Source organism: Protopterus annectens, chromosome 3.part1 (genome assembly GCF_019279795.1).
Source record: "Protopterus annectens isolate FY-2018-M chromosome 3.part1, PAN1.0, whole genome shotgun sequence".
Lineage (NCBI taxonomy): Eukaryota > Metazoa > Chordata > Ceratodontiformes > Protopteridae > Protopterus > Protopterus annectens.
Genome location: NC_056732.1, coordinates 1,059,730,621 through 1,059,756,194, shown reverse-complemented (window position 1 = coordinate 1,059,756,194; position 25,574 = coordinate 1,059,730,621). Strand labels below are relative to the sequence as shown.

The following is a 25,574-nucleotide window of genomic DNA, read 5'->3' as shown; positions in this document are numbered from 1 at the left end:
GTCTCGTACAGTATTGAAGAAGTTACTGTACTGTACAGTAGAATGGGCAAATGACATTGTGGCTCACTAGGGTCTAGGTAACAATAAAAGGTCTGGCAGATGTCTAAAAGTTCAGGAAAGAGTGGAAAACATATGTGGGTGATGCCTGTAGTACAGAAATGCGAAGTGAAGCTTAAAAAGAGGCAAGTTTAACATTTTTTATTTTGTATGGAACGTTCTAATGTACTGTACTATATTGCATTTTTGTGTACTATTATTTGTATAAAACAAGGGAATGTCTGGAAAATACTGCTCTGAATCAGCTGAATTGAAATGTTAATCAGATGTAGACAGTGGTAGCACTGGCCAAATGTTAATCACATGTAGACAGTGGTAGCATTGACCAATCAAACCTGAGAAGTGTCTAGCTGCAGACTCCAGTACTGTACTGTATGTCTATCCTGTGGAACTCCACTTTAATACTGTACTGCAGCCAGACACTTGTGAACTTCTGCATTGTTGATGTTATGACCCATGCCTCCAAAACATAAATCCGATGCAAATGTTGGTGATGTTCTAATGAAAAGGAAAGCAATCACCCTAGAAAATAAAGTAGACATAATAAAGAGTTGCAAGAGAGATGAAGCACTATCTGCCATTGGAAAGGCATTAGGCTATAACCTGTTAATGATCGGAACAATTTTAAAAGACAAAGCAAGAGTAATGAATCATGTGAAAGGCCATGCCCCAATGAAAGCTATGAGTATTACAAAGCAACACAGTGGTTTAATTCTTGAGATGGAAAGGCTATTGTTAATTTGGACTGAAGACCAAAATCAGAGGAATATCTCTATTAGCCTTTCATTGTTGCAAGAAAAGGCATGCAGGCAGGTGTCACAAAGAATTTTTTGAGAGTACAGGCTGGTTCCATCGCTTTTACTTGAGCGCTAATTTACACAACATTAAAAGTCAAGGTGAAGAGGTGAGTGCCATTGAAAGTGCTGCAAGGGATTTTCCTAAAATGTTGGAAAAAATGATTGAAGAGGGAGGTTATTTGCCAGACCAAATATTTAATGTAGACAAGACTGGCTTATTTTGGAATAAAATGCCTGAAAGGACTTGCATTTAAAGAGAGGAAAAAAGTGGAACAGGACATAAGGCAGCAAAAGACAGGCTAACGTTATTGCTTGGGGGTAATGCTTCTGGTGATTTTAAGTTGAAGCCCTTGCTTATGTATCTCTTCTTAAATCCAAGGGCACTACTGCATGTCATTAAGGCAGCTTTCCTGTTATCTGTAAGGCAAATGATAAGGCTTCAGTTACAATTGCCATCTTTGAAGACTGGTTCTTGAACCATTTTGTTCCTGCTGTTCAAAGGTATTGCTTGGTCAAAAACATTCCTTTCAAAATTCTCCTTCTACTTGACAATGTGCCTGAACATCCAAACAGTTTAGATGATTTACACTCCACTGTAAAGGTCATATTTTTATCCCCCAACACCACATCAGTACTTCAGCCAATGTATCAGGGAGTAATAGCCTCATTCAAAGCCTATTATCTACGGCGGACCTTCTCACAAGCAGCCAGGGCTACCCAACATAATTTGATGACCTTAAGGGAGTTCTGGAAGAATTATAACATCTGTGATGCCATTAAAAATATTGCCAATTCTTGGGATGAAGTAAAGCAGTCAAATATGACAGGAGTTTAGAAAAAATTGCACCCACAATTTGCGCCTGCTTTACAGGCTTCTACAGCTGACGACGTTGCTGAAGCCCGGCAACCTCTAATTGATATTGGTAATGAACTGCAGTTAGACATCACTAACACAGATGTCAGAGTTACTTGACTCCCATGCCAAAGAACTGACCACTGAAGACGTTATGCAACTGGAGCAGGAGACATTAGCATTTGAGGAAGAAACCAGGGACTTAGAAACTCCAAAATCAAAAACGTTTTTGACAAAAGAGTTAGCTGAAGCCTTTCAACTCACTGAAGCAGGAATGGCAAAGTTAGAGGAGCAAGATCCTAATACAGAGAGGTCCACCCAAGTTTAATGTACAGTACTGAGGGTCTCAGCTGCTATAAGGCCATTTATGATGAGAAAAAGAAAAGCGTTGCACAAACCACCCTTGATGCCTACTTCAAGAAATTTACTCCAGTAGTAAACACCCTCTCTCCAGCAGCAGAATCAAACCCTGCTTCTGCACCAACAGGCCCATTTCTCCAACATATCCATCATTTTCTGCATCATCCAATTAATAAAGTTATCATAATGTTAACTCACAAATGAGTGCTAACCTTTACAGTAATTGTTATCTTTTTTCTTTTTTTTCCATTTAAACTGTTTAAAGAACTGTTTCTTTAATGTTTTTTACAATACTTACTGTACTGTAGAGTACGAACATAGCTACTGTAGTTGTTTGTCTTTCGGCTTTGTCGCCACAGTGGAACTCCGGTCCGCTAATGATTGGCAGTTGGTTTTTATGGTGTCGTGTTGCCAGCCCAAAGCCCAACCTTCAACGAAGGCACACCCATTCAACGCATGTCTTTCAAATGCCCACTCAATCGTGGGGGGGACATGCAGACTCCACACAGAAGGCACTCCCAACCCAAGCCGAGAATCGAACAGGAGAACCTGTTGCTGTGAAGCAACAACGTTACCGCTGCACCACCGCGGAAGTATGTATACAGTATTATGTTTAAGTTTTTTTATTTGGAAGCATTTCTAAAGTGTTTTATATGCAAAGAAAAGTAAAATAAATACTAGACAGAGGCAAACATTTGACTAAATTACATTTAATAAGAACCATATGTACATGTTTCGACTTGCATACAAATTTGACTTAAGGACAGACTAAAAAAATGGATCTCGTCCTTAACCCGGGGACTGCCTTTACAATCAGATTTAGGAAGGTAGCCTAATTCGATGGAAAATAGAGCTGTGTAAGTAAACTTACAATAACAGTAGCTATTTGAGTGACCATTGCTGCAGTAGATATATGGGTTATATCCTGTACAGAATATAACAGCCAGCCAATTTCCAGAACTTCAGTGTACCTTCCATATGCTCTAACTTGTCAGCTCAAGCTAAGCTGACTAAAAAGTCAGGTTTGGGAGCGAAGCCTTTTAGAACTTTCATGCCAACTGAGAGAGGGATGCTAAGCTCTGACAGGAGATTGCTAGGAATAGAAAAATATATGTCCACACCCTGGCATAATAACAAACACAAAAACAAGGGTGATGGAGGGAGGGAGCTAATCTACTGTTATGGTAAGTCTACTGACACAACCGTATTCGGCTCAGCATTATGATCACTGCTGCAGTAGCCTTAGCTATGTATGTATATTACCATACCTTAACATTACTAGGAGGTAGAAGGGGAAAGGTCCAGCAGCCCCTGATGAATTTTCCTTGGCAAAGCCTGTCCTAGTCCTGGAGAAGGAATCTAGTTTACAGTGCTTTGCAAAATTATGCACAGAGGACCAAGTTGCTGCTTATAGACTACTAGAGTTCAACCTTTTCCAAAAAGTCATAGATGAAGACAAGGACCTGGTAGAGTGAGCCCCAACCTTGCCTGGAATAGTTTTGCGCTGGTGGGAATAACAAAAGACTATAAAAACAAAGCTAAAACATATAGGTATTTACTAGCCATGTGCATATAATGATAACTGAGAAACCTAAAGCAACTCAAAAGACTTGCAAATGTATTGGTAATCTAATTAGTCAATGCATTAATTGCCCCAGTCATGTAGAACCTTATTACATTCCTCAGAAACAAATTGGTGATTATCCACCCAATCAGCAAGCCTAGATTTAGAGGTGACTAAGGTGTTGCGTGGTCTGATATGCAAGGGCAGTTTATTCCATAGATAAAGGTTACATTGGGTTAGATATCTGCTGCAAAAGTTATGCATACAATGAACATAAGACATCCTACATATTCTGCGTAAGTTTTTCAAAAACGTTCTTATCAGCTCAGCTAATTAATGAATGTCATGCAAACTTTATAGCAAGCTACCATCCAATGGAGATTTTCAGCTTTAAAACAATACTGTTCTCAATGACTGATACATTTGGAAATGGTCTGCTTTGACACAGGTTGTCTTTTCTTCTTACTTTCATAAAAAAATGAACAGCTGATCAGAAGTTCTGAAAGATTTTATTTTGCCAAGACAATACCCAAGATTTCTGTGGATATCCAAGGTATAAAGAATCCTGTCACCCTCGTTTTTAGTGTCTGGAAGGAAAACGGGGAGATGGATAGACTGGTGTAGGGTAAACTTGGACACCACTTTAGGCATAAAAGAAGAATTAGTTCTCAAAGAAACCATAGCTGTGTGTAAGCTGAGATAATGTTGGCCCACATTAAGAGCTTGCAACTCAAATATTCTTCTAGCAGATGTTAGCACAATCAACAAAACTGTTTTGCATGTTAAGAACCTCAAGACAGTCAGATGAGCTGATTCAAATGGAGCAAAGTCTTAGCTTCTCTAACAAAGAACTAAGATACCAAAGACATGTCACAGGTTTTCTGGGAGGTGTCTTATGTAAAGCCTTCTTCAAAAAAAAAAAAAAAAAAAAATGACATGTTCATACAGCTTATCTAGATCTCGCCAAGGCTTTCGACACCATCCCCCACTCTGGAATTATAGATAAGCTCACTAAACTAGGCATAAATCCCTATGTCACAAGATGAGTTGCCAACTGGCTCACGGACAGAACCCACACTGTGAAAGTAGCGGATTCCAAATCTGACATCAGTCCAGTGACAAGTGGAGTAACACAGGGTTCAGTCCTGGGTCCTCTCCTGTTTGGTATCTACTTCTCTGAAGTGCAGGCCAACACAGAAGGTCTTTGGCTAACAAAGTCTGCAGATGACTGCAAACTAGGAGCCATAATCGAAACTCCTAACGATGTGGACAAACTACAAAAGGGCCTCACTGAGACAGATACCTGGTGTCAAAGCCATGGCCTGAAGCTCAATGCCAAAAAGTGTATTGTCATCCCCTTTGGTAAAAACCTCTGTACCCATGAACTACCACATAGCTGGTAGTCTACTTAATGCCGAAAATGTGATAAGAGACCTTGGGACACAGGTGGACAGTAGTCTCTCCTTTGATAATCACATCGCCACAGTGGTCAGGAAATCCTTTTACGTGGCTCATCTCATCACAAAAGGATTCTCATACAGAAAAAAAGAGGTCATTGTTCCCTTCTACTCATCACTCATTAGACCCATTATAGAGTACAACGCCCCTTTTGGTATGTACCTCACAAGACATCTACAACAACTGGAAAGACCACAGAAATACCTCACAAAGAGGATTACTGGCTCAAACAGATGCCCTATGCAGACCGTCTCAGAAAATGACAGCTTTACTCCATCGCATATCACCAACTCAGGGGCGATCTCTACCTAACATACAAAGTTATGTCAAACCCAGAGCTGTTGGACATGCTCCACTTAAGGAAATCCCAATCCCTCTGAGCTACACGCTCTAGGGACCTAAACCTTGTCAGCACAATAAACAGAACATGCTGGCGGGATAGATTCCTGTCCCAGAGACTTCCCATACTCTGGAACAGACTACCTATCTATGTCAAACAGAGCTCCTCATTAGCACTCTTCCAGAAAACTCTTGATGATTGGATGGGAAATGGGAAATTCACCCTGGGGATCACTTCTGTGGCTCTGCTCAACAGGGGCACAGGAAAATAATTTTCTTGGGTGGCGAAAGCCAGGGCACATTTTTTGGCTAGGCTTGTATGGGCCCTAGGGCCGATAGCCTAGTACCTACCTATGAACCTATGAAATTACATTGAAAAAGGGGGATCAATGAACACTGACAGTGGAAAAAGTCAGGTCAGAGGATGGTAATTCAAACAAATATTGTAAAATCAGTAAAACACTGGCCCTGAATTGGTACTGGTTCTTTTGTTGGCGCCAACTAGGAAACCTTTCCCATTTGCTACTTCATGATTTTTTATCAGCTGGCTTTCTTGTCTCCTTTAATGACTGTACATTCTCAGAAAACAAATGCCCAGAAGGTATTAAGATGCATCAAACACCCTGATCTGGAGTAAAACCAGTCAGTGAGGCAGCTTGTGGCAAATGTCCCTGTCCAATTCCAAAAGAAGGGAGAAAAAGAAGTTATGTACTTATCATAACTTTCCATGTTTGTAGTCCATCTAGCCTACATTCTTGATGGATGGGTTCAGAGCCAATTCTTGGCTCCGACTCGGCCGATACTAAAGCTCAAGAGCTTTTACTGGCTCAAGGCTAATCCCTATCCCATGGTGCCTCATGGCAATTCCCCAGATCTTCTTTGCAAGAAAGTAAATAGGTACATTACAGTCAGCAACTATCAATAACTATGCCCATACAAACAGAATACTCTGTATTACTATCCATGCCAGGTGGACGGACAACTACAACCAGGTCAGACAGCATAATTGATAGTCCACCAGTTCCTCCAGAAAACAGGAAGGGGGAAGGAGGGTGGGGACGCAAGAATGTAGGCAAGATGGACTGCAAACATGGAATGTTATGGTAAGTACATAACTTCTTTATGTTATGTAGTCCGATCTCACCATAATTCTTGCTGGATGGGACAGCATCCTTAGCACCTTTATCCTGAGTGGCTCAAGCGAAGAGACTCTTCAGCACAGTGGACCCAAAGAATGACCTGTCCTGGGAGGCCAAATCCAATTTGTAAATGAGTGACAAAGGTATGAGGTCTTGCCCAAGTAACTGCTGCACAAATGGTATCAATTGGGAGTTTAGATCTAAAGGCATAAGAAGTAGATACTGCTCTGGTTGAATGGCCTTTTACTTTGGCTGACAATTGTTTGCCAGCAGCTTTGTAAGCAAAGAAAATGCAGTCTGAAAGCCATTTAGACAAGGTGACCTTAGAAACAGGCAATCCTTTATTTTTATCTGAAAAGGAAACAAATAATTGGTCTGATTTTCGAAATTCTTTAGTCCTGTGCAGGTAAAACCTGAGAATTCTGTGGACATCCAATTGGTGTAGTCTGTATTCTAACTTATTAGTATGATTTGGGAAGAAATCTGGCAGTTCGATAGTTGTGTTGAGATTATGCTCTGAACATACCTTAAGAAGAAAGGAAGGATTACTTCTAAGTGAGAATCTATCCTTATGGAAAACAATGTAAGGAGGTTGAATGGTGAGGGCTTGCAATTCAGAAACTCTCCCTAACAGACGTTATAGCCACTAAGAATAATGTCTTCCAAGACAAGAATTTCAGATCTGATGATGAAGACGGTTCAAAGGGTGGAGAAATTAAAGATGTAAGAACTAGGTTTAGGTCCCAGGGCTCCGGTGGTTGCATGATTGGAGGTCTGAGAAGGAGGACTCCTTTCAAAAAGGTTTTGCACAAAGAGTGGGTCATGACTGGTGTCAGAAAATTATGTATTGATGTGTGTGCTTAATGCTGATTAGAAACTAAATAAGTTAACACGTTTTTCATTCTATTTTATATGCACTATTTTATATACAGTTGAGTTTCTAATGAGGCTAAAAGATGCTTTTTGAAACTGCAGTGTGCTTTCTGGAACTTGCAAGATGCCCTCTGACCTAGTAATTGCTAGCACAGCAATATTCATGTTTATGCCTTTTGGAAATGTGCTTGAAAAGCAGGTGGTTATCTGTTAGGTCAGGAAGAAATGAATGAGCAATGCTATATTCTGTAATGTAATGATTTTAAACAATCAGCTCTGTTCGAAGTATGAGAACATGCACAGCTGCAGAAGTTAGAGATAACATAGACAAAGGACTGTTAGAGAAATTAACTGCAATCTATACTTGCTTTGTGCTCGAATTAGCCATAGTACCTTGAATGGTAACATTGCATATATCTAACCGGTGGTAGCCAAGGCCACGTTGTTTTTCTTAGGAAGTTTCTCACAAAAATTGATAGTACCAGCAGAATATTGTAAAAACAATCACTACGAAATGATGATGACAAAACTTGTGATTCACTATGTCAGCGTGGTAGGCAATGTCTTATTAGAAAATGTATAAAAATGCCTGCATTTCCTGATTCTAGTTAGACAAACTTTGTATCAGCATGTTTTTGTCTCCTTGCTACAAGATTAAAGTGCCTTAACCTGAACCAACCGTGTACTGATCATTTTTAAAGTATATTTTTCCTTTGACAGTTTGGTCCTTCGGACCGGAAATACCTCTCACTCTAGGCTCAGGTCAGAATTGGGCACGGTGGGATGCACCTGTACGGAGAAGTGGCCACATCGGCTCTTCTGCTTTGAAAGACCTCCGACTGAATTGTCGTTCGAAAGAGGCCAGCCACTGTCTCTAATCTGGGATTGGAGGACGAGTCAACGTTCCGGTGGCTCAACACACGGAGGGTCAGGTAAGGAGGAATTTACCTTTTTTCTGTTTTAGATCAGGGACTTGTTACAGTATTGTTTTGTCAGGGAGATTTGCATGTGCAGATCAGGGACAAAAAGATTGCTGTCTTTTCATAGATCAGGGTAGGTAGGCAGTTATTCTAGATAAACTGTGAAAAGGTGTAAAATCGTGGTACCACGTGATAAAAAGGGTTACATAGCAATTTCTAACTTAGCTAAGGCAACATGGGAAATCAGTGCACGAAAAGTTCCCGAGACCCGCCCTTAACCGAAGACTCGAAATATATGCAATTACAGTGTGCCGATAATGTTAGGTATTATACAAAATGGGTTGATAAATACAAACTTGATGGTAATTTAGATAAAGCTTCACTTATTAAACTTGTTAGACAACTTAAAACAGATGCGAAAGGTCAGCTAAAAAAGCAACGACAATTAGGAGTCCCTCAGGCACACAGGTGGCTTGAGGAAGCAAACCGCAGGGAACAAAAGATTAAAAATTCAAAAGCAATGTTCTTAGATAAAGAAGAAAATAACTTGGTAATAGCAACAGCCCCTCCTCTGCCCCCTCTGCTTCCCTTACCAGAATATGAAGCGAGTGGACAAGCTGATCCACCTCCGCTATACCCAGCTGTTACTGCAAAACCAAAACCGTTTGTCAGAGATCCTATCAAGACCAGGTCTCGAACAAGCAACTTAAGAGGGGATATTTAATTATATGCAATGAATAAAAATTCACAAGCTATGAGTGAAGAAGAGATATGTCCACTCATAGAAGTACCAAATCCACAGGCAGGACAGGATCCAACTCTTCTAGTATATAGACCGTGGACACCGGAAGACATCCGGAAAGCCACAGAGGGTATTCCCCATCCAAATGTTAATTTTAGAAAATTCTTAGAAGACTTACAAGGCATGAGGTTAAGTTACCATTTGAATGGAGAGGAAGTAGAGAAAGTAGTTAGACAAATCGTAAGTCCAGATTGGCACATGATCAGTGGCAACTGGAATCCCCGTGACGCAGAGCTTAGACCACTCCAACATAGTAACGCAGAACTGGACAACAGAGTGAAAGGTCTGACAGACCGAATCTCTGAGAAATGGAAGCCTAGGGTTGATTGGACTTGCATTAATCAGTGCATACAACAAGAAGGTGAAACTGTTGATAGATATTATGCCAGATTATTAGAATGTTTTAATAACCATTGTGGAGTGCAGGTACCTGAAGACCAAACTCATGATTCCCCATATGAGCAACAGCTAAAGAATGCATTTTTAAAAGGCAGTATTGCACCCATTAGCAGCTTTATTACAAAGCACATGGTAGATCATCGTACAAGTAGATTACAGTCACTACTTGAATATGCAAGACATGCTGAAAGGCATTTTAATAGCAAAAAGAAAAAGAAAACTCAAGTATTTGCAGTAGAAGACAGATCAGAAGTCTTTGTAGTACAAACAGGGAAGAAGGGTAAGAAAAATACCCAGGGAAACAAACAATCTGGTAAACGATCAGAGGACTTTGAAGAGAGAAAGAAAAGGGGTGAATGTTTTAAATGCGGGACATCTAGCAAGGGATTGCAGGCAAAACAAGAAGGTAACCACAGAAGACAAGGAGGGTGAGGAATGACTATATGATAGTCAAGAATCACTGGATAGGAATAAACAAGAAAAGACAAATGCAAATGTGATAGAAGGGGTAGAGGATGTGACAGAAGAAATAGAGGATGTAAATGAATTCACAGATAATGAAGAAAATGAAATTTTGGACTTAGCATTATTGAGCTTAGAGCTCTACTTAGCAGACACAAAACCGGAAGTTACACTTCTGGTAGAGGGAGGAAGTTAAATTCCTGTGTGACTCAGGGGCTTCACAGACCCTGATACATCCTTCCAAACTACCAGAAAATTCAGAATCACTTGACTACATATTAGTGAAAGCAGCTAATGGACAGCTGTATCAGGAGCCACTCTCCCACAACATAGCGATAACTGACCCAGTTTCAGGGATGACCCAGAAAAGCAAAATTGTTGTTTCTGCAAAATGCCCAGTGAATTTCTTGGGCAGAGACCTAATGCAGATATTTGGCATAGCCGTAGTTCCAACTATGCAGGGTATGGAAGCACAGCGACAAATGGATACTTTTGTAGTGCGACCGGAGGGTGAAACATTTTATTGGTACAGCCAGGACTTGTTACGACTGGTCCAGGGGCAGTAACCGAGGAATTGATGAACGTAGCCATCAGTAAATCCCCCTCCCTTGACACTGATAAACAGCATTTGTTGCATTGCACTCTATATTACTGTAACAGACCAGGACCTGATAAAGAATATGAGCAAGAACTGTTTAGAAACCATACTAACAGATTAGTATTACGAAATTTGTACTGGGACACAGAAGGAAACAGTGTAGTAATTGCCCCAGAAATTCCTAGCACTTTACAAATCTAAGTGGTATAGACTATTTGTAGGCTTTTGAGCCCCCAAGCCCTTCTGTGTTGGAGGGAAGCCTCCTAGCTTAGTTTTTTTTTTCCCTATAACTAGCCAGTTTTCTAGTTTCAGCACTCAAATCTGTTTCTTTGATCTCAGCACTTGTTCATAAAAAAAAAAAAAAAAAAAAAAAAAAAAAAAAAAAAAAATTTTTAATCTGCTTTTACTGTACTTGTGTTTCTACCTACTTTTTTTTACTTTTGCACCATCTTAAAAGTACTCAATTGTATTTATTACTGCTTAGTGTAACTCATTCTAAGCCTTCTGGTTTAAACACTTGGGCTTCGGACCAGTTGTTTTGCACTGAGAGGGTTTGTGGTCTGCACTGTAGTGGCAGAACAGGTAGCTTACATCCTTCTAGGTTGGGAACTGCTGATTGAGGGCTCAGTGTCTGTTATTCTAAAAGTGTATTAATTCTGGTTTAAGCACTTAGGCTTTCAGGCCAGTTATTTTACATTAAGACGGCTCGTGGTCTGCACTCTTGTGGGAGGAGAGGATGGACTCTGCCCTTCTGAGCTGGGAATTTCTGATTGAAGGCTTATAGTGCATGCATATCTGAACTGCTTCTTACTGAAGTTGGTGCGCCTTGTTTGCTGTGGCATAGACTGGATTCGGGCCTGCTGGATCTAGCTTTGTTTGTGTAACTTGAGCACTAATCCAGGCATTCTCTAAAGTATTCAATTGTATTTATTACTGCTTGGTAGTAACTTGATTAAAGTTTAGCTGTCATTCTAAGTCTTTTGGATTAAGCACTTGGGCTTCAGACCAGTTGTTTTACATTAGGAAGGTTTGTGGCATGCACTGTGGTGGCAGGACAGGTAGCTTTCATCCTTCTAAGTTGGGAACTGCTGATTGAGAGCCCAGTGTCTGTTATTCTTAAAGTGTATTAGTTCTGGTTTAGGCACTTGGGCTTCAGGCCAGTTATTTTACATTAAGAAGGTTTTTGGTCTGCACTCTTGTGGGAGAAGAGGCTGGACTCTGCCCTTCTGAGCTGGGAATTTCTGGTTAAAGGTTTATAGTACCTGAATATTTGAACTGTATCTTACTGAAATTGGTACACCTTGTTTGCTGTAGCATAGACTAGATCCAGGCCTGCTGAATATAGCTTTGTTTATATGCTTGTTATTTCCCTGGAACACTAATTCCACCTAATACGCGGCTTCTCAGCGCTTCTGTGGCTCACTAGTGATATCTGCATTGCTTACTGTACTTATTTCCTTGTTTCACTTGAAAGAAAGTTACTGTTTGTCGTTTTTGCATTTAAGTTACCTGTAACACATTGCACTTAAGTTACCTGGCACTTGCTCACTAAAGCAATTATATAAGTCAGCACTAAAAATTAAAAGCACTACACCCTCACTCCCCACTGGCCCTGGTTTTCAATTATTAAGGAATTCCCAATATTATTCTAGCATGTCCAAAGGTCAGTTGTCAATCTCCTCTCCGGTCCAGCTGGTGAATCTGGGAATCTTGAGGCAATGTTACAACTGCCTCATGTACACAGACAACCCTCTCCTCCTCCCAACAAATTCCAACACATGTGAGAGATGCAACCATATAGCCAAAATGGAGGCTAAGCTCTCTCAACTCAGTACTGGCATAACCAGTCAGGAGGAGAAGGAAACCATACTCACTACAATTCCAGTCTCACATAGACCTACCACGACAGCAAACCAAACACATAATCACACAAAAACATACTGAGGCTCTAAATAAAGATCTGCAAGCAGCAGAGACCTCCAAAGCAGACACCCAAGCAGCCGCTACCCCAAAACAAAACACGTGCAACACATATCTCACAAAGCCAGTGTGCCAAACAGTCACAGCCCTTAAGACTAAACAACACACCTGATACACTTGTAATAGGTGACTCTATCGTCAGGCACACTGACGTCCCGCTCACCAGGCTGAACAAGGAGAGGGTCACGGTGAGCAGCCTGTCGGGTGCTAGGATCCGCCACATAACACAAGCACTCAGGTCACTCCAAGGCAAGTACAAATATGACTCAGTCATTGTCCATGCTGGTGTGAATGACCTGAGATGTACCTCCCTGGACTACATGAAAAAAGACATAAAGGAGCTCTCTGAGCATGTAGCCCAGGCCGGTATGACCCTGACCTTGAGTAGCATCTTACCCTCACCAAGAATGATGCCACAATATGAAGACAAGATGATCAATTTCAACAATTGGCTTAAGTACTGATGTCATTCAAAGGGGATCCAATGCCTGTCAGCTTGGGATGATATGCTCGACAAGCCACGATGCTTCGCTAGGGACGGCTTGCACCTGTCACCCTGGGCTTTCGGATATTGGCAAAGGCTCTTGCTACCCCCATAGTGCCTTTTTTAGGCAAGGCTCAAAAGACAAAACCACCTCCATAGGTATCACAAGGGATAAGAAACTAAGAGTAATGCTACTCAACGCCAGAAGTCTAAACCTCAAGATGCACGCACTCGAAACTCTCCTTAGCATGGAGAACATCGATATCTGTGCAGTAACAGAAACCTGGTTCAGGGTTCCCGAGAGCACCCCAGCACTACCAGGTAATACCTCATACCATGCTTTTCGGCCCCAAAACTTGGACCGAACCACAAAAGGAGGGGGAGTATCAATATTCATCAAAGATACCCAAACCTCCAGGTTGGTAGCAAAGCACAAAGCATCAGAGACTATCCATTTGCAACTAACAGTGGGTAAAACTGCCTTCCAGTTTATAGCCTGCTACAGACCACCCTCCCAAACCCAGGAACACCACTCGGCCTTCCTGAGAACACTGGAAAATATGAAGGTCTCTCCAAACACCATTATATTGGGCGACTTCAACTACCCAAACATAGACTGGGAGCATTACTCTAGCTCCAACACCCTAGCCCAAAGGTTCCTAGAATTTATAAACTCAAATGCTATGGAACAACTTGTTACCACTCCCACAAGAGGAGAAAACATACTGGACCTGATCATCACCAACATGGGGACTCTATGCTCCAGACCAGAAGTGTATCCCTCACTGGTAAGATCAGACCATAAACTAATCTCACTGGATATTCACATCCCGACCCCACCCCCTGCCCAGAAAACCACAGTGAAAAACTTCTCTAAAGCAAATTTTACACTCCTCAAAACTGAGGTGGAATCCTTCAAAGCCCCCGGGCCTGTGGAAAATACAGCCTAGACCGCAGAATCCTTTATAAACGCATTCTATGAACACCTTCAGGAATGCATGGATCATCGATCCCAAATAAAACCAAGACCCAATCCTCCAAAGGCAGACGTCCTGTCTGGTGGACCCCAGCCATAAACAAACTATACAATAGAAGGAGGAAGCTACTAAATGATAAAGCAAAATCCCAAAAGGGAAGGCATCACTGATCAGTATTAGCAAAAACTATGGGCACACATAAAATTGTCTAAGGCCAGCTTTGAGAGAAAAATTGCACAGGACACTAAGGATAATCACAAGGCTTTCTTTAGTTATGTTAGGAACCTGGGTGGTAATTCCCAGATATGCTCAGAATTAGTCCAAAATGACAAAAAATACACCGAACCCACAGACATTGCCAACATCCTAGCTGACAGGTTCAGCGCAAACTTCTCCCCCCCCCCCCCACCAAAAGGGCAAATATCTATCCCAGGAGACTGCTGCCCTCTGACATCTCAGAGGCTCAGGTAAGAGCCGCTCTCACCAAAGCAATAAACACAGCAGCAATGGGACCAGATGGTGTCCCGGGCTGCATCCTACATGAACTCAAAAAAGAGCTAAACCCAAACATAAAACTACTGTTCAATCTCAGCCTTACTACAGGATATGTGCCCAAAGAGTGGCGTACAGCAACAGTGGTCCCTCTCCATAAAGGTGGTGCCTCAACGGATCCTGGAAACTATCGCCCCATAAGCCTGACTAGCTTGGTCTGCAAAGCTATGGAAAGGATCATCATGGACCTCATAAATAAAGATATTGGGGACCTACAAACACTGGATCCTACCCAGTTCGGCTTTGTTAAGGGCAGATCCTGCCTCTTAAACCTGGTCGATTTCTTTGAAACAGTCACCAAGGCCATTGACGAGGGGAAGGTGGTCCACACAGCCTACCTGGACCTAGCAAAAGCCTTCGATACAATACCCCACTCGGGCATTATAGATAAGCTCACCAGCTTAAATATAAACCCCTATGTCACTAGATGGATTGCAAACTGGCTCAAGGACAGAACCCACATGGTTAGAATTGCTGGAGCCATGTCAGACTCCAAACCAGTTACAAGTGGTGTCCCACAAGGCTCAGTCCTGGGACCTCTCTTGTTCGGTATATATTTCTCGGAGGTACAGGCCAACACGGAAGGACTGTGGCTGACCAAGTTCGCAGATGACTGCAAACTGGGTGCCATAATCGACTATCCAGCCGACACAAGCATCCTCCAAAAGGGCCTCATAGAAACAGACAACTGGTGCCAGAGCCATGGCCCCAAGCTAAATGCCAAAATGTGTATAGTCATCCCCTTTGGCAAAAACAAAGTGCCCACAAATTACCACATAAGTGGAAATCCATTAAGTACAGAAGTAATTAGGGACCTGGGGACCCAAGTTGATAGCAATCTCTCATTTGACAACCACGTGGCCAAAGTGGTTAGAAAAACATTTTATATAGCCCACCTAATCATGAAGGGATTCACATCTAGATCAGGGGAGGTCATCGTGCCTCTTTACTCATCCCTCATCAGGCCCATAATTGAGTACAATGCCCCTTTTGGGATGTACCATACCAGACACCTGCAGCAACTGGAAAGACCCCAAAAGTACCTCACCAAGAGGATCAAAGGGCTCAAACAGATGCCATATGCTGCCCGGTTAAAGAAACTCCAGCTCTACTCAGTGGCATACCGCCTGTTCAGAGGAGATCTGTGCCTGACGTATAAAGCCATGTCCAACCCGGAATTAATGGACATGCTGCACCTCAGAAAATCCAAATCCCATCGAGCTACGCTCGAGAGACTTGAACCTCAGCACTGAAATAAATAGGACATGCTGGAGGGACAGATTCATAACCCAGAGGCTCCCTTCACTCTGGAATAAAATCCCAGTCCAGGTTAGGCAGAGTCCCTCATTGACTCTCTTCAAGAGGAATCTTGATGAGTGGATGGGAGATCGTAGGTTTACCCCGGGTATCACTTCTGTGTCACTGTTAGATAGAGGCACAGTATACTAACCTCTAAAAAGGGCATAGCAAAATAAATTTAAAATGGGTGGCGAAAGCCAAACACATTCTGGCTAGGCTTATAAATGCCCTAGGGCAGATAGCCTAGTATGAACCTATGAACCTATGAACATGTAAGTTTAACTAAAGATAGAAATTTGAAGTGGGCAGATCTAGGAGAAAAAGTCACAAGGTGGGAAAAGCAGACAGAGTTAGAACCTTCCGAACAGGGAGTACAAAAGCAGAAATTAAATTGGATAACACAGACACACCCAGCTGTACACTCACAGGCAAGTGAGGACAGCTGAGTAGCACTCTTACTAGAGGAAGAGGAAAAAGCCTTACGAGACATACCAGAGACTCTCTGGTCAACAGGGAAATCAGATGTAGGACTTATTCGTACAGCAGGACCAGTTACTATCACGCCAAAATCAGCATTTAGACCTCAAAAGAGACCGTATCCCTTAAAAAAGGATGCAGAAATAGGAATCAAACCTATAATAGCAGCCTTACTTAAGGAAGGAGTCTTGATAGAATCTCCTGATTCACCATGTAATACACCCTTATTTCCTGTTAGGAAAGCAAACGGAGAATGGCGTATGGTCCAATATTTACAAGCTGTAAATGACGCAGTTATATCCAGGGCACCTACGGTGCCAGATCCACACACTTTATTGAATGATTTGAAACCTCAACAAAAGTATTTTTCTGTGGTAGACATTAGCAATGCATTTTTCTCAATACCGATACACCCTGACAGCCAATATTGTTTTGCATTTACATTTCAGGGGAAACGGTATACATATACGAGACTACCACAGGGATATTGTGAAAGTCCAACAATATTCGCACAAGAAATGGCAAGTAACCTGGCAAGATTTATCCCACCGAAAAGCAGTCAGATTTTACTTTATGTAGACGACATTCTGCTGGCAGCCTCCACCCAGCAAGAATGCAGAGAGGATACCATAGCATTATTACAATTTTTAGCCACTCAAGGACACAAGGTAAACAAAAACAAACTGCAACTTTGGAAAAAACAGGTCAATAACTGGGATATGTAATATCCAAAGAAGGCAGAATATTAGATGAAGACAGAAAAACAGCAATATTACAAGCACCTAAACCAACTACCAAGAAGGAAATGATGTCCTTCCTGGGTACTACTATCCGACATCGGAGTTGGATTCCAAACTATGCCTTGGAATCTGCTCCACTGACTAACTTGATATTTAAAAAGCCGATGGCAGCACAAGATTTATTACAGTGGACACCAGAAGCAGAATCAGCTTTCTGCAAACTGAAACAACTGATAGCTTCTTCCTTAGTTTTAGGTTACTAAACTATCATAAACAATTTTTCCAAACTGTAGACTGTAAGCAAGGTTATATGACATCAGTGTTAACACAACAGCATGGGGACAAACAATGCCCCATAGCTTATTATTCATCACAGCTAGACCCAGTGGCGCGATCCTTGCCCCACTGTGTACAAGCAGTAGTCGCAGCTGCAATGGCAGTGCAGGCTTCAGCCTCAGTAGTATTGTTCCACCCTCTCACATTGAGAGTGCCTCATGCAGTTGCGGTTATTTTACTGCAAGAAAAAATAGCATATCTTTCTCCTGCTAGACATCTTTCCTGTATGACTATACTGTTGAGCCAACCTCGTATGACAATTGAACGATGCACAACTTTGAATCCGTCAACCTTGCTACCAACCCCTGCAGATGGCAAACCACACTGCTGCCTGCAGGAGATTGAGCAAAAGACACTACCTAGAAAAGATCTCACAGATGTTCCCTTGGATGATGCCGAGATGACATACTATGTGGACGGCTCGTGCAGGAGGGGTCCTACAGGACAGAATCTAGTGGGGTATGCAGTAGTTTCTGATACCGAGATTTTAGAAGCAAAGTTTTTACCACACAACTTATCTGCACAAGCAGCAGAATTGATTGCTTTGACAAGGGCATGTACCTTGGCAAAAGGTAAAAGAGTGAACATTTTTACTGACAGCCAGTAAGCTTTTTCTACTGTACATGTTTTGGCACAGCAGTGGAAAAATAGAGGAATGATCACATCTACTGGTAAACCAGTGAAAAATAATGAAACAGTTCCTCTTAGGCTGCAAAGCTCGCCGCTCTTTATTTAACTTAAACGTTAATCTATATCCAACATTTTTCGTTTAAAACAATGTTTAAACTTCTTCAGAAACTGGCAAATATCCATCTAATATTAACTTCTTACTTATATAGGAAGCAGTTAAAATTGCCCGCCAAAATTCTTAAAGTGAAATCACTACTTTAAAACTCCGCTTATGGATTATATGTAAAATACTCTCAAAGGATGTAATATTTAAATTGCTTTGAAATCCAAATAAAATCTATAGTTAAAATCTTTAATATTTAAATTTTTAATATTTACATTTCCTAGGTTTATTAAGTATTATTTAAACTTTATTTAACTTTTTAATATGCATGTCAAAGTATTGTCCATGAGTACATTCAAAAACTTTCCTGCATTTTTAATGTACATTTTTACTAGTTAATAAAAATGATAATAAAACATTTATATTATGCAGCGACTTGGAACCTGATCGCTTATTACTTAACTTTCAACATTCATTCATTAGTGAAATTAAACAGTTTTGTGTATATATATATATATATATATATATATATATATATATATATATATATATATATATATATATATATATGTGAACTCAAGTGTTTACTCATATAAAATGATGATAAATGTATATCAAACTTAATTTAAAATAGTTGTTTCCTGTGCGCGATTGCACATGAATCAAAACAAAACAGTTACGTATCCAAACCAACTAAATAAGTATTTATTAACATTTTTAATTTAAGATACTTTATGCCATTATTAAAATTTATTTAAAATTTTAACTGCTTCCTATATAAGTAAGAGGTTAATATTAGATGGATATTTGCCAGTTTCTGAAGAAGTTTAAACATTGTTTTAAACGAAAAACGTTGGATATAGATTAACGTTTAAGTTAAATAAAGAGTGGCGAGCTTTGCAGCCTAAGCGGAACTGTTTCGTTATTTTTCATCTACTGGTAAACCAATTAACCATGCGCAATTTATTTTAGACTTGTTAGACTCTATTCAGTTATCTCAGAAAGTAGCTGTTTGCAAATGCGTAGCTCATACCAAGCAACAGGATAGAATTTCAAAAGGTAATGTGAGGGCTGATACAGCTGCAAAACAAGCAGCTTCAGAAGTTTTTCTTTTGAGTGAGGAATTACAACCATCTGAGATTTTAGACCTAGAAATGTTCAAAACAATGCAGACACTTACTACAAATGTAGAAAAACAAAAGTGGATAAAATGAGGAGCAATCCTTGAGAAGGGACTGTACATCTCCAAAGAAAAGAAACCGATTTTACCATCTAACTTGTTTAGATATGCAGCTTTGTTGAGCCATGGGCAGTGCCATGTCTCAACAGGGGGGATGGTACAGTTAGTGAATCGAGTGTTTACGACGTATGGATTTACAAACTACACAAAAAACTTTTGTGCAGCTTGCCATGTTTGTAACAAGCATCATGCACAAGAGGCATTAACACCTAAGCAAGGGAGTTTCCCTACACCACTGTATCCGTTCCATACTATTTGTATGGATTTTATAGAGCTGAACAAATGCGAAAATAAGAAGTACTGCCTTGTCATTATAGATATGTTTTCCAAACGGGGTGGAAGCTTTTCCAACTAAAAATCCAGATGCAGCTACTGTTGCAAAAGTCCTCGTTAAAGAAATTATTGCTAGATTTGGCATACCGGAAAAGATTTATAGTGACAATGGCACACACTTTGTAAATCAAACTATACAACAACTTAGTCGTTATTTTGGGATTTCTCTGAAAAATCATTGCGCATACCACCCCCAATCTGCAGGATTAGTAGAGAGGCATAATGGGGTTTTGAAAAACAAGCTTAGAAAATTGATTAGTGAGACACAAAAGAACTGGGTGCACTGTTTACCTCTGGCACTATTGAGCATGAGAACTGTTCCAAATGCAAAAGGGTTAACTCCTTTTGAAGTTCTGTTTGGGAGGGCATATTATACACCTCAATGGAAACCTCTCATGCCTGCAGAGCAGGAGGCTGACAGTTCACTTGCAGGGTATACGAGGCGATTTTTGAATAACAAACTTTTGCAGTTAAATTCTGTTTCAGATAAAGAGCAAACCAGACCATCGGAAGCAGCAGTAGCCCCAGACACATGGGTCTGGGTGAAGGTGGTGAAGAAAAAGAACTGGAGTTCGCCGAAGTGGGAAGGGCCGTACCAGGTACTACTGTCGACACCCACTGCAGTCAAGATCGTGGAGCGAGCATCCTGGATTCATTTGACACATTGTAAACTGGTTAAGAACTTTGAACTGGACAAAAACCTTGTTACTGTTGTACAACGACAACAAAATGACCAGGTATAGAGCAAACAGAGATACAGAACAACCTCAGAAAACTTGCATGATTATTCTGGTAGCTATACTGATAACATTGTTCTTTTTGTTGTGGCCTTTCCTTTTTCCTGCCACAAAAGTTGAACTGATTAAACGTGATGAGCCGAACATAGACTGGCACCCAAACTTTAACACTTATCAGGCAATTACATGTGTGTATGCTGAGACTTTTAATGTTTCAAATTGCTGGATTTGCACAGCCATACCAACAGCATACGGGGGGGTTATTAATGACTGCAGTCCCCCTAGGGGTCAATGAGACCTGGGAAAATTTGGTTTATGAGACTGTATCTATCAAAGCACATGATAAGGTAGCACTGTATTTGCCTGTGACACAAAAGGGAATTGTATGTTTTTATAAGAATGACACAATTCAAGTGGGTTGGAGCAGGTGCAATGTAACTGCACATTACAAATGTTATACCAAAGCAAACAGAATGGATACAGTTTGTAATTCGAATTATGACTCATTTCTTGAGTCCATGCATAAGACTATTGATGAAGTGCAACGTAATCCTGTACTTTTTAAGCAACTGTCTGTAACAGATAGGAAAATGTTTCATGCAGGGCAGCCATTTCATAGCAAAGTAACTACTAAGGTAGAGGATTGTTATTTTGTGTGTGGTAAGAAAGCATATAAATGGTTACCTGAGAATTGGTCCGGCAGTTGTTTTTTGGGGTACCTGGTTCCGGCCATACGACACACTGCAGTTTTGCCTCAGGGAAATATTCAAAATACCCGAGATGTAGCCAAGAAAGCTGTCAGGAAGCCTGAAAATCCAGTGGGACAGATCGAGGCGGGCTGGAAAGACCATCATACCGTGGGTACCAAGCTGACTCACATGGACTTGAGTGATGCTGTCATATCGTGGGCAGGCATATTACCTGCATATGGTGCAGTGAAATCGATTTGGGAGCTGCAAAAACTGTCTAAACTTCTCGAAGTAATGAGTAATGCAACTTTTTCTGCTCTTGAATTGATAACTGATGAACTGAATGCTATGAGAACTGTAGTGCTCCAGAACCGTATGGCTCTTGACTTCACCCTAGCGGTGACAGGTGGTACGTGCACTTTAATCAAAGAAGAGTGTTGTGCGTATATACCTGATCATCAACATGAGATAAACGACCACCTTGAGGTGATGCAGCAAGTGTTGACCATGACCAAACCAGGCCCAAACCCTCTGACAGACTTTTTCCAGAATTTGTTTCGGGGGTGGGGTTCCATCCTAATGAACATCCTGATTGCCATTTGTATGGGATTACTCCTATTAGGAGCATGTATTTGTTGTGGTATTCCCTGCATGAAAAAGTTAATCAAAGAATTTATCGATATATCAGTTTCTGAGACTTTGTATAAAAGTACTGAAATTGAAGAATTGTTAGAATGTGAAACACACTCATAAGTGTAAACTGAATGACTCTCTTAACTGCAAATCCTGAATGGAAGAGGTTAGGAGAAGAAGCAAACTGTTTATTCTTTTGAAAATAGAATTAAAAAGTATTAACAGGGGGGGAAATGTCAGAAAAATATGTATTGATGTGTGTGCTTAATGCTGATTAGAAACTAAATAAGTTAACACGTTTTTCATTCTATTTTATATGCACTATTTTATATACAGTTGAGTTTCATATGAGACTAAAAGATGCTTTTTGAAACTGCAGTGTGCTTTCTGGAACTTGCAAGATGCCCTCTGACCTAGTAATTGCTAGCACAGCAATATTCATGTTTATGCCTTTTGGAAATGTACTTGAGAAGCAGGTGATTATCTGCTAGGTCAGGAAGAAATGAATGAACAATGCTATATTCTGTAATGTAATGATTTTAAACAATCAGCTCTGTTCGAAGTATGAGAACATGCACAGCTGCAGAAGTTAGAGATAACATAGACAAAGGACTGTTAGAGAAATTAACTGCAATCTATACTTGCTTTGTGCTCGAATTAGCCATAGTACCTTGAATGGTAACATTGCATATATCTAACCGGTGGTAGCAAAGGCCACGTTGTTTTTCCTTAGGAAGTTTCTCACAAAAATTGATAGTACCAGCAGAATATTGTAAAAACAATCACTATGAAATGATGATGACAAAACTTGTGATTCACTACGTTAGCTTGGTAGGCAATGTCTTATTAGAAAATGTATAAAAATGCCTGCATTTCCTGATTCTAGTTAGACAAACGCTGTATTAGTACGTTTTTGTCTCCTTGCTGCAAGATTAAAGTGCCTTAACCGGAACCAACCGTGTATTGATCATTTTTAAAGTATATTTTTCCTTTGACAACTGGATTTCCCATGTAGCCAAAATGAGGATTAGAGATGGCAGCTAACTGAACTCTGATAGTAGCAGCTGCAGCTCCTTCATGAAAAATAGATGCCAGGAAGGACAGGATAGACTCTATAGGAGTTGTGTAGGTATCTGTGCCTTGGTATGCTGCCCAAATGGAGAACCTTTTCCATTTACTGGAACATAATTTCCTGGTGGAAGGTTTGTGTGAAAAAATCAGAATGTGTTTGTATGGGAAAGGGAAACACACCTGGCTATTCGTGGAACTGGAGCAGCCATGCTGTTAATTTCAGGGTTTGGATAGTAGGATGGAACTGCCCTGACTGATGAATCAGGAGGTCTGGAGATGGTTCCAGAATCCATGGTTCCTCCAAGAGATAGGGCCACAAGAAGGGGAACCAGACTTGGCGAGGCCAGTAAGGAGCAATGAAGATCAGGGTACTCTTCAACAGTTTTGCTTTCTGTATTACTTTTGGAATGAGAGGAAAGGGTGGCAAAGCATAAAGGAGTCCCAGAGGCCAATTGTGGACCAGAGCATCCCTGGGTGACATCCTCAGATGGGGACTTACGGCAAAGTAACTGCTGCATTTGGGGTTCACGTACGTGGCAAATAGGTCACAGCAAGGCTGGCCCCATTTGCGAAAAATCTCTTCCACAACTTCTGAATTCAGGGACCACTCATGAGGCATCAGAATTGCTCGACTGAGTTTGTCTGCTATCACACTGGACTTCCCCAGGATGTGCGTTGCTACCAGAAAGCATTGAGTGTCAGTCGCCCATTTCCATACTCTTACTGTCTCTTGACATAGTGGGTAGGATTTGGTTCCCCCCTTGTTTGTTTATGTACCACACTACAGACATGTTGTCTGAGTGAATCGCAATTGTCCCAGTGGGAAGAGAACTGTGAAGTGCTTGCAACACATATAGCACCGCTCTCATCTCCAGAACACTTATGTGCAAGTAGTTCTCATGATTCTGCCAAGTACCTTGGACCATCATTCCCAGATAATGCCCCCACACTATCTGGGAGGAGTCCGTGGTCAAGACTGCATTTTCTTGAGGGGGAGCAAGTGGGCGTCCTAGATGAAGTTGATCTGTATGTAACCACCATGTTAAATCCTTCTTGAAGGAGTTTGTGATGAGCATTTGGTGAGACAGGGAGAGATCCTGTATTGACCACTGGGCAAATAGTAGCCACTGAAGTACTCTCATGTGCAGATGGGCTAGGGGAACTAAGAGAATGGTGGAAGCCATAGTCCCTAGGACCTAAAGGACTATCCTGGCCTGTACAATGTCTCTCTTCAGCAAGAATCTGACTTGATCGTGTACCGATTATATCCTTTCTGGTGTCTGCTTTGCTGTCATGGTGGTTGAGTCTATTTCTGAGCCTACGAATACAATGTGCTGCGATGGAGATAAGGCTGATTTTTTTTTAGGTTTACTGAAAAGCCTAATCTGGCGCACAAGGATAGAGTCTTGTCCCTGGTTCTGATTAGCTGGTGCTTGGTGGTAGCAGTGAGGAGCCAGTATTCTAGGTATGGAAACACCTGGAATCCTTGATGTCTCAGGTGAGCCATTACCACTGCCATGCATTTGGTGAACACTCTAGGGTCTGTAGTGAGGCCAAAGGGCAGTGTTTGAAACTGAAAATGACTGGCTTCCAGCCAAAAAGCATAGGTGTCTTCTGGAGTGCCTGTCCATTTTGATGTGGTAGTACGCATCCTGAAGATCTATTGAGCACATCTAATTGTCTTTCCCGATAAAGGGAAATATCGACTGCAGAGTGATCATTCGGAACTTTGATTTCTTTATAGACTTGTTGAGTTTGCTGAGATCTAGAATTGATCTCGAGTGCCCTGTCTTTTTTTGGAACTAAAAAGAATCATGAGTAAGTTCCGGATCCTATTTGCTCTGTGGAGACTTCTTGGATGACACTTTTTTGCAGCAACGAGATGATCTCTAATGTTGCACGGTATAACTGAATGGGTGGCATGTCTGGTAGAGACCAGTTTACCAGGGTATCAGAAACAAAGGGAATAAGGTAACCTCTTGATATTATGGCTTGTACCCTACGATCTTGGGAAATTTGTAGCCAGGTACTTGGGTACAGTGAAAGATGACCCCCGACTGCCTCCAGATATGGAAAGTCGGACAACCCATCCGGGGTTACGGAAGGGACGATCAGAGAAAGTATCTCTGTCTCCCTGATGTTGCGGACCTCCTCTTCCGCGAGGGCGGTGTCTTCCATTATATTCTCCTCCTCTGCCTCTAGGGAAGGGTTGACCTTGTGCCTGAGGGAAACCTTTTTGGGATTTACAGAACCACATTTTCCCTTCTGTTTGACCCTTGGGATAGGGTCTAGAAGGAAGGGAGAAATGGACTCCGACAGCAGATAAGGTTTTCCCTTCCTGCTCGCACCTGGTCAAAGTCTCTTTTACCTGCAGTCTAAAAAGAGGTGAACCATCAAAGGGGACGTTGGTAAAGGAAGACTTAAAGGATTCCATGAAGTTACATTGATGCATCCACGAATGTCTCCTAAGAGAAATTCCTGCTGCGGCTGCCCTGCTCGCTCTGTCCGCTGCATGGGAATCAGTCTCATAGAGGAGTTAGCTATAGATGTAAGGGTGGAGAGCTGAGCAGATACCTTGTCCGTGGCTCCTGAAGCTACTGAACCCTGAAGAGTGTCTCCCAACTCCTTCAGGAGATCCCTTTGAAGTCTAGTAAAATGGGACAGGTAATTCA

At 41.3% G+C, this 25,574-nt stretch overlaps 1 protein-coding gene across 1 annotated transcript in view; it reads right to left on the bottom strand.

The window, feature by feature from the left end:
- ZFAT (zinc finger and AT-hook domain containing) overlaps positions 1 to 25,574 on the bottom strand; it is a 1,471,085-nt gene that overhangs the window by 747,439 nt on the left and 698,072 nt on the right. The window lies entirely within an intron of this gene.